Below are 9,682 nucleotides of genomic sequence, written 5' to 3' on the forward strand. Positions count from 1 at the left end.
GTCCTTGACACCTATCCTAATCAGTCAATCAATTCATTACATATACTGAGTGCTTAATATGTGCAGAACACTGCACTAAGTGCTTGCAATATAACAGAGTTGGTAGACATATTCGCTGCTCACAATGAGATTATAGTCTAGAGTGGGATATGGACCTCAATATGAATAAATAACTTATGGATACGTACATTAGTGCTATGGGGCTGAGGGGGGGGGTGAATAAAGGGTAAAAATCCAAATGCAAGGGTGACACAGAAGGGAGGGAGAGAAGAGGAACTGAAGGCTTAGTCAGGAAAGGCCCCTTGGAGGAGAGGTGCTTTTAATAAGACTTTGAAGGTGGGAAAAATATTTGTCTGTTGCATATAAAGGGGGAGGGCATTCCAGACCAGAGGCAGGACATGTGTGAGAGGTCAGCAGCAAGATAGACGAGATCAAGGCACGTGTAGGTCGGCATTAGAGGAGCGAAGTGTGCGGGCTGGGTTGTAGTAGGAAATCAGGGAGGTAGGGTAGGAGGGGGACAAGGTGATCGAATGCTTTAAAGCCGATGGCGAAGAGTTTCTGTTTGATGTGGAGGTAGATGGCAACCACAGGAAGTTCTTTAGGAGTGGGGAAACATGGACTGAATGAATTTGTAGAAAAACGATCAGGGCAGCAGTGTGACGAGTGGACTGGAGTGGGGAGAGACAGGAGGCAGGGAGATAAGCAAGGAGGCTATGCAGTAATCAAGTCGGGATAAGATGAGTGATTGTATGAACACGCTAGCCATTTGGATGGAGAGGAAAGGGTGGATTTTAGCGATGTTGTGAAAGTTGAACCGACAGGATTTGGTGACTGATTGAATGTTTGGGTTGAATGAAAGAGATGAGTTGAGGATAACACCAAGGTTATGATCTTGTGAGAGAGGGCGGATGGTTGGTGCTGTCTATAGTGATGGGAAAGTCAGAGGGAGGGCAGGGTTTGGAACAGGGGATGAGAGGAGTTCTGTTTGGGACAAGTTAAGTTTGAGGTGTTGGTGGGACATCCCAACAGAGATATCCTGAAGGTAGGAGAAAATGTGAGACTGCAGAGAAGGAGAGACATCAGGGCTGGAGATGTAGATTTGGGAATCATCTGCATAGAGATGGTAGTTGAAGCTATGAGGGTGGATGAGTTCTCCAAGGGAATGGGTGTTGATGGAGAATAGAAGGGGACCCAGAACTGAGCCTTGAGGGACTCCCACAGTTAGGGGGTGGGGGGCAGAGGATGAGCCCCTGAAAGAGACTGAGACTGAAGGGCCAGAGAGGTAGGAGGAGAACCAGGAGAGGATAGTGAAGCAGAAGTTGGATAATATTTCCAGGAGAAGGTTGTGGTCAACAGTGTGAAAGACATCTGAGTGGGAGAGGAAGATTAGGATGGAATAGAGGCTGTTGGATTTGGCAAGATGGGACACGGACTGTTTCCAACTTGATTAACTTGTATCTATCCCAGTACTTAGAGGTTTAGGAAGATTTGGACGGAGTAGAGGCCGTTGGATTCGGAAAGGAGGAGATCATTAGTGAGCTCTGAGAGGGCAGTGTTTGTGGAGTGAAGGGGGTAAAATCCAGATTGGAGGAGGTTGGGGAGAGAATCGGAGGAGAGGAACTGGAGACAGATGGGATAGACAACTCGCTCAAGAAGTTTGGAGAGGACTGGTGGGAGGGCGATGGGGCAATAACTTGAAGGAGTCAGGGGGTCAAGGGAGGGCTTCTTTAGGATAGAAGAAACATGAGCGCATTTGAAAGCAGTGGGGAAAAAGCCATTGGAGAGTGAACAGTTGATGATGGCAGTCAGGGAAGAAAGAATGGGGGGAGGAAACACTTTGATAAGGTATGAAGGGATGGGGTTGTGGCTCAGGTGGAGGGGGTGATTTTGATAGAAGGCAGGAGATCTCCTCCTGAGAACCAGCTGGGAAAGATGGGAGAGTTGAAGAAGAAGCACAGATCGGAGGGACTGGAGAGGAGCAGAGGAGATTTTAGGGAGATTATGCCTGATGGTTTCATTTTTCTCTTGTTAAATGTTAAGGAATGTACCATCTAGTATCCTTTATTTTTTATTCCATTTCCCCAATTTTCCCTCTAAGTAACCTGCTTGGACTGCTTGTTTTTAAATCTGTCTAAACCCTCCTTGAACCCGTTGAAATTTTTGCCAGTGTTCTTCCTGTAGTAACAAATTCCAAATGTTTGCCATCTCCTTGGAAGAAGAGTTTCCTTTCTTTTGTTTTGACCCTACCATTGTCAAATTTTAATGGATGTGGCATTTGGTGAAAAAGAATTCTGCGTTTGCCCTTTCTACAACCTGCGAGACTTTGCTCATTTTTCCATGTCATCTCAGTCTTCGATTTCCAGACTGAAGGGTCTTAACCGTTCATTCTATCCTCACGTGGAATCATCTCCATCCCCTTGGTGAGCTCGCGTGCATAGTGTTGCCCATTGGTATTGCTATAACCTGGTTAGCGATCTCAATTTCTTCCATGATAAGAGAGCAGTCAGCAAAAAAGGGCTAAATGAAGTATAATTTCCCTTGGGAAATAATGTAAAGAGCACGAGTGCATTCCCAAGATCCAAAATATTGACCAAGACAATATAAATACAAAAAAAAAGTGATAAAAAGCCACAGTGTAGTTTATAGATCAAATGGCAGTGCAAATAAATCCCAATAACAAAAGACTTTGAATTAGAGCTTTTTAGCTGTACATATGTAAATATTTAATTTTCAAAGTACTTTTTACCTCCTACTTAGCAAAAAGTCATCTTATGTAAAAACACCAGACAACTATTTTTAGCTATGCTAAATAGACCTGCTATTCTCTAATGGTAAATTTACTTTGATTTTAATCACTATTCAAATCAGTGGTTATGGAGGAGAGGAAGGGAAGTGTTAAAGCCAAAGTTTCCAGGATGGTCTCAAAGTGAGGAAGCATCCATTCTCTAATCAATCAATCAATCAATCAATCAATCTTGTCTCCTTTAGAAATTTAGTCCCTCCATTTGCACCTCCAACCCCATACCCTCCCTACCACTTAATCAATGGTATTTATTGAGTGTTCACTTTTCCCCAGCACTTATTTAAACACTCCTGTCCGCCCTTCTCTCCCTCAAGGCTATCCTCAGTCCCTCATTTTCTAAAGGCCCACTCTCCTCCATTTTCAAATACACCCCAAGTATCCACTCTCATAAAATAAAAATCCTCCCTCAATCCCACTGTCCCTTCTGGTTATAGGCCCATCTCCCTCTTACTATTCCTGTCAAATTCCTTGAATTAATTTACTCCTAAATAATAATAATAATATACCTGTTAGTTATTTACTATGTGCCAAACACTGTTCTAAGTGCTGGGGTAGATACAAGTCAATCAGGTTGGACACAGTCCCTGTCCCACTAGGGGGTTCACAGTCTCAATCCCTGTTTTACAGATGAGGTAACTGAGGCCCAGAGAAGTTAAGTGACTTGCCCAAGGTCACCTTTAACACTGTGGACCACCTTCTTCTGGAAACAATGTCAGATCTTAGTTTTTCTGACACAGTCTCCTCCTGGTTCTCTTCCTATCTCTCTGGCTGCTCCTTTTTGGTCTCTTTCCCTGGCTCCTTCTCTTCCTCCTACTTCCTAACTGAGGCGGGGGGTGGGGGGGGGGGCGGGGCGGCAGCGGGGAAGGTGTCTCAACGCTCGGTTCTGGATCCCTTCTGTTCTCCATTTACACCCACTCCCTTGGGTAGTTCATCTGCTGCTCCCACGCTCCCACGGCTTCAAGTACCATCTCCATGTGAATGATTCTCAACTCTACCTTTCCAGGCCTCTACTCTCCCCTTCTCTGCAATGTCGTATTTCCTCCTGCCAACACGACATCTGTACCTGGATGTCTGTCCCACCATCGCCTTTAACTCAACATGTCCAAATCTGAAATTCTCATCTTCCCTCCCAGACTCTCGCCTACCCTTGACTCTCTTGTTAACACCCTTCTTTTTGTCTCACCAGCCTGCAACCTTGGCATTATTTTCAACTTTGTCTCTCTCCTTCAATACAAATATTCAGTCAGTCATTGACTACTACATCAACCTTTCTCCTCCCAAGTTCCTACTTCACTTTGCTGCCCAGATAATTTTTCTAAAAAACTCTTCTGCACACATTTCCCCACCCTTAAAGTGTCAACGTTTGCCCATCCACCTCTGCATAAAGCAGAAATTCCTCACCTTCAGATTTGAGACACTCACCACCTCTCTCCCCCTTATTTATCCACGCTCCTGTCCCTCTGCAACCCAGCTCACACGCTTTGCTCCTCTACTACCAACCTAACCTAATCAATATCTGTTGCTCTTTCCTCACTCACCGTCAACCCCTCCTTCTCTCTATGTATCTGACAGACCAGCATTCTCCCCATCTTCAAAGCCCCTGTAAAATTATATCTTCTCAAGGAAGCCTTCCCAGACTAAGTTTTCACCCCCACCCATTTTTTCCTACCCTACTGCCTCACCCATACACTTATTCCCATCACCTAAGCACTTAGGTACTCACCTCCCCTTTCCCCACAGTACTTATATCCGTATCCTTATACTTGGTTGCTTCCCTTACCTGTAATTTATTTTAATGTCTGTCTCCCCCGCTAGACAACTGTGTCTACCAATGCAAGTATTGCATTATCCCTAATGCTTGATACAGTGCTCTGCACAAAGTAAGCACTCAGTAGATAGCATTGATTGATCGATCATTAAAATTCAACAGTGCTATTGTGAAAGGGCATTTAGAAGCAGAGATTTATAATGGAAGGTACTGTGTTTATGTCTGTTTCGTACCGTTCTTTCAGTTCATATCTTTTTCCTCTCTTACAAGCACACAGATGTTGACTAAGCTTCCTATATTCTTTTGTGGTTATTGTTTTAAAGTCTTCCCGTCACCTCCCCAATATTTTCCTTCCCTAAGTCCTATCTTCCATCCTTTCCAGCCCTTGCTCAAGAGGAAATCTCCTGTTTGCCTTCAAATCTCCCCCCTCCCCCCATGACCTGTGCTTCGGACCTCTCACTTTCTAAAAACATTGATGCCTGTAATTCTACCCTCTCTGACCACCATCTTCAAACTTTGATGGCTCAGATGGTTACTAAGGGGTAACACATGTCTAAAGGACTCATTCTATTCTAATCCTCCTTGATCTTTTGGCTGTGTTTGATACCATGGACCCCTCCCTTCTCCTGGAAACACTGTCTAACCTTGGTTTTTCTAACATTTTTTGCCTGATTCTTTCCCTATTTCTTTGGCTAATATTTCTGTCTTTTTCACCTGCTTTTCCTCTGCCTCCCCCACCTAACTCTGGGTGTCATGATTATGTTCTGGGTCCCCTTCTCTTCTCACTGGACACTTACTCCCTTGGAGAGCGATCCTGCTTCTATGACTTCAATTATCACTTCTATGCAGATGAATCCCAGTCTTGCTAACTCCAATTTCCCTCCTTCTTTGCAGTCTCTCATTTCTCCTCACTTCTAGGACATCACTACATGTATGCCAAACAGCACCTCAAGCACCTCAGCACCAAATCCTCTCCTTTCTCCTCACAGTTGACCCTTCCTTCCTTCCTTCCTTCCTTCCTTCCTTCCTTCCTTCCTTCCTTCCTTCCTTCCTTCCTTCCTTCCTTCCTTCCTTCCTTCCTTCCTTCCTTCCTTCCTTCCTTCCTTCCTTCCTTCCTTCCTTCCTTCCTTCCTTCCTTCCTTCCTTCCTTCCTTCCTTCCTTCCTTCCTCCCTCCCTCTCTCCCTCCCTCTCTCCCTCCCTCCCTTTCCTTCCTTTCCTTCCTTCCCTTCCTTCCCTTCCTTCCCTCCTTCCCTCCTTCCCTCCTTCCCCAGTCTGTACTGTCTGGACCATTTTTCAAAAATTTATCTTGTATGCATTTTCCTCTCCACACCAAGCAGAAACCCCTGACTCTGCTTTAAGGCACCCTGAAGGGTCTAGGCCTGGACTCCATTTCATTTGGTCTAACCAACATTTGCTTGCCGTGGGTGCATCACCTACACCATAAACCTTTCCCGAAAGTGAAAAATCCAGATCCAATTATCATTCTAAATTCTCCCCTTCTGATCTTAGTAATTACAATTTTACCCAGAACATTTCTTTGCATTAAATTTCCATATTCCAGTTTATCCAAATTATACAAGAAATGAACACATTTTCCTTACATTTTCTCTTCACCACACATTCAAGTAGGTTCTATAGTGAACATATCAAGACAAATTTCCTTGTTCAAACCATCACATCCTTTACTAACTTAGCAAAAACTATGCTAAAACAGGAGAATTTTTGATAGAGTAATTAAATCACCATCCCTACAGCCATTTCTAACCTGAAAGAGCAATTGCAAATTCTCTTCTCCCAATTATCTCCTTTGTATTCTCTCACTTAACCAGTTGAGAACTAGCTTTCTCAAAAATGAGATTCAAACTTCTCAATAAAACAAGTTAACCATTTACTTGAGGGAGGCTCCTTTCCTCAAACAAAGGTTATCTTTAATCTTGTAAACAGATAGTTGCAGGCCCTTAGAGTTTTTCTTATTCTCAATAAAGTCCGGAAAAAAAAAGAGTTTGGTTAGGTTCCCTACCCCCATGTCTCAGTTGCAGATTCCCTGCAACTAACCAGATGATTTAAAGATTTGCTGAGGGAAGGAAAAGAGATTAGAAACACCAAAGGAAAAAGATGACTCTCCACCTGTGAGGCATCCAAAATTATTTTAGGAATTTCTCTTCACCACGCATATTTTCACAACACTGACCAGTTCATCTAACTCCCCAACACTCTATGCACACTCTTACACAGACACAAGGATGCACCCAATCCCAAAACATTCATACAGTACTTTGAGCATCTTAAAACAGAACCCAGATGTTCTTCAATCACTTTGAGGATCTTTCTTCATTTAGCTGAAGGGATCAGGGATCAGCTATCAAGCACACGCTGGTCTTTCATGAGATGTTGATTTGGAGCCCCCTACTTAAACTTGGTTAGTGCCAATTTCAATTTATCCTTTGATCCCAGAAGTACCCCGGTTGTGATCCCATTTTACAGCTTTCATTACATGAACTCTGGCCAGTTGATGTCCCACGTGGGGCTCACAATCTTAATCCCCATTTTACAGAGGAGGGAACTGAGGCCCAGAGAAGTAAAGTGATTTGCCGGGGTCACACAGCAGGCAAATAGCAGAGCTGGGATTAGAACCCAGGTCCTTCTGTCTCCCAGGCCCATTCTCTATCCTCTAGGCCACGCTACTCCAGAATGGCAGTGTGTTGGGTTTTAATGTCGGCTGTCACCTGTAGCACTGCAGACTTAGATGCATTACCAAGGGAGAGGAATGAGCTCTGGCAGCTATTTCCTTCTGCATCTCTTCTTGTTTATTGGAGGATGCTTGCAGTGTGGTTGCCAATAACCCCAACAGTGCAGCTTTCCCTTCTCCTTTCTTACTCTTACTTGCATTTTTCCACTTACAAAATGCTTCCCATAATTCATTTATTTCTGCCAAGTGGACAGTTACCCAACCCACTTCCCAAAGAGGGGTTCTCCACCCTTCCTTTTCTAGGTGTAGGAGCAGCGCGTTGGGTTCGTTCTGCCCAGAGGATCCTATTCCAGGCGCCAAATCTGTCACCGGTCAAGTCATCCTGTGGGAATTAAGAAAGAAGCTGAGGAATCTATGGCTGAGGAATCTATGTGACACCTCAAGAAGCACAGATTTCTTGGGAAACGGCCTGGGGGTGGAGCATCTTCTTATATGACAGGGGATTTTAGGTCCACATAAAACCCCAGCTCTCAAAGCGACTATTAAGGGTTAACTGGAATAGGAGTAGGCTGAACAACTTTGTTAGCCAGTAATCTTAAGAAGTCCAGTGATAAGGGGAAAGCTGCACACAGAGGAGAGATTTAATTGCTAAGACTACCAGTTAAGAGTATGGGCAAGTGTAAAAGAAAGACTTTATCTGTTTAAAAATGGAAAACAAATTAGGGAATTAACCAAGAAACCACAGGGAGTGTCCTGGCCAATTTGGAGGGCTATTCGGGAGCTAATCCAGCTGTTACCCATAAGGATCTCCTTGATCTCCCAGTCTCTCAGGGCTGAAGGCATTCCTGCCTAGGACTGGGAAGATTTTGGCTTCCATACATACCTGGGTTTATCACCCTGGTTGGCCCTTTAGACATCTTCTTGAGGAGATCTGCCAGACAGTGCTGAGGGAGACAGGAGGAGGAAGCCTTTGGTTCTTTGAAAGAGGAAGTGGGAGTGTTTCAGTTCCCGGGTAACAGTCGACCTCAGTCTTCTGAATGACGTGGCTTGACGAGCAGCCCAATCGTACCGGGAAAGTGTTTAAGTCATCACTGCCTGACTGTAACTTGATAGATACTTTAGCTGCCCTACTAAGTGGGGGTGATGGCTCTTCCGGCTCAATCCACTGTAACCCCATTGCTAGGGGTTGAGGGGGCTGCCGTTTTTAGCGGGGGAAGCCCTACCGTGGCTGGAGAATACCTCTTCCCCTGGACAAGAACTGCAGCGGTGGCAATAGCCACTCCTAGTGAGATCGTGAGCGGCCAGCTACTGCAGACAGCAGCTGTACTGGAAATGAGGGCAGACTGGCAGGCTCGTGAGGGGGCACGTTGGTAAAGTGTGGCCCACCTGGCTGGAGCCCCACAGGGTGCCTTCAAACGGGTTCTCTTTTGTATGGTGTACTCTGCGGCCAAGAGGATGATCGCCTGGCTGCAAAGGGCCAAGATACCCCATTGACACCCCTAGGCTCCTGCCACGGTGATCCCAGTGGCCTTAGGAGGGCGCGTCTGGATGCACAGAACTTGTTAAGCGCTTACGGTGTGCCAAGCACTGTTCTAAGCGCTGGGGTAGATACAAGTTAATCAGGTTGGACACAGTCCCTGTCCCGCAGTGTGTGTGTGTGGGGTCACACTCTTAATCCCCATTTTACAGTTGAGGTCACTGAAGCACAGAGAAGTGAAGTGACTTGCCTGAGGTCACACAGCAGGCATGTGACAGAGCGGGATTAGAACCCAGAACCTTCTGATTCCCAGGCCCATGCTCTATCCGCTAAACCTCGCTGCTCCTTAGTTTGCCGGTGGACCGATGAACATAACAATGCCACCTCCTTGGTAGATGACCGAGGTTGCATGGAACGGCAGCCGTACCGATATCTTTGTATCCGACCTCCCCCTCACTTCACGGACCTGTGCGGATCCGATGAAGTCAGAAAAATTTGTACTTCAACATCCTTCTGGGAAACTCCCTTTGTATAATCTAACCATGACCCCGGTATCCAGGGTCGAGTAGGAGGACGGCTCCTGCTCCCCTTCCCCAGTTCGAGGGTGCCGCTTCAACGCCCCCTTGTGATTGCCGGTCACGTCTACTACAGCTCCAATGCCTTACCGAATGGCACTTCTAACGTCACGTTAGGCCGCATCCAATGGAATGTACCGAGTGACCCGCCCAGGGGCTACAAGAAGTGATACGCGCTAGCACAGACAGTTTCTTAGTATCAGATCGAGAAGCTAGGTGAGGCACTCAAGCACAAAGGGGTGGTCAAGCTGCGGGTCACGTCGTCAAACTCACCCAAGACAAAGAGGTGACAGCTGGTCATCACTGGTGGGACATTTCTATGAGATGGAGCCCCTCTGCTATCACTTTGTTGAATCTTACATTGCACCT

The 9,682-nt window shown here is 45.7% G+C and overlaps 1 long non-coding RNA gene across 1 annotated transcript; it reads right to left on the reverse strand.

Moving 5' to 3' along the window:
* Positions 1 to 7,480: 7,480 nt before the first annotated feature.
* Positions 7,481 to 8,213, reverse strand: LOC120638113. The gene is made up of 2 exons (XR_005659597.1): positions 8,145 to 8,213; positions 7,481 to 7,643 (listed from the first exon to the last, which is right to left on the reverse strand). It is a non-coding gene; the product is annotated as an uncharacterized LOC120638113 (long non-coding RNA).
* Positions 8,214 to 9,682: the final 1,469 nt, after the last annotated feature.

This window comes from Ornithorhynchus anatinus, chromosome X3 (genome assembly GCF_004115215.2).
Source record: "Ornithorhynchus anatinus isolate Pmale09 chromosome X3, mOrnAna1.pri.v4, whole genome shotgun sequence".
Taxonomy (NCBI): domain Eukaryota; kingdom Metazoa; phylum Chordata; class Mammalia; order Monotremata; family Ornithorhynchidae; genus Ornithorhynchus; species Ornithorhynchus anatinus.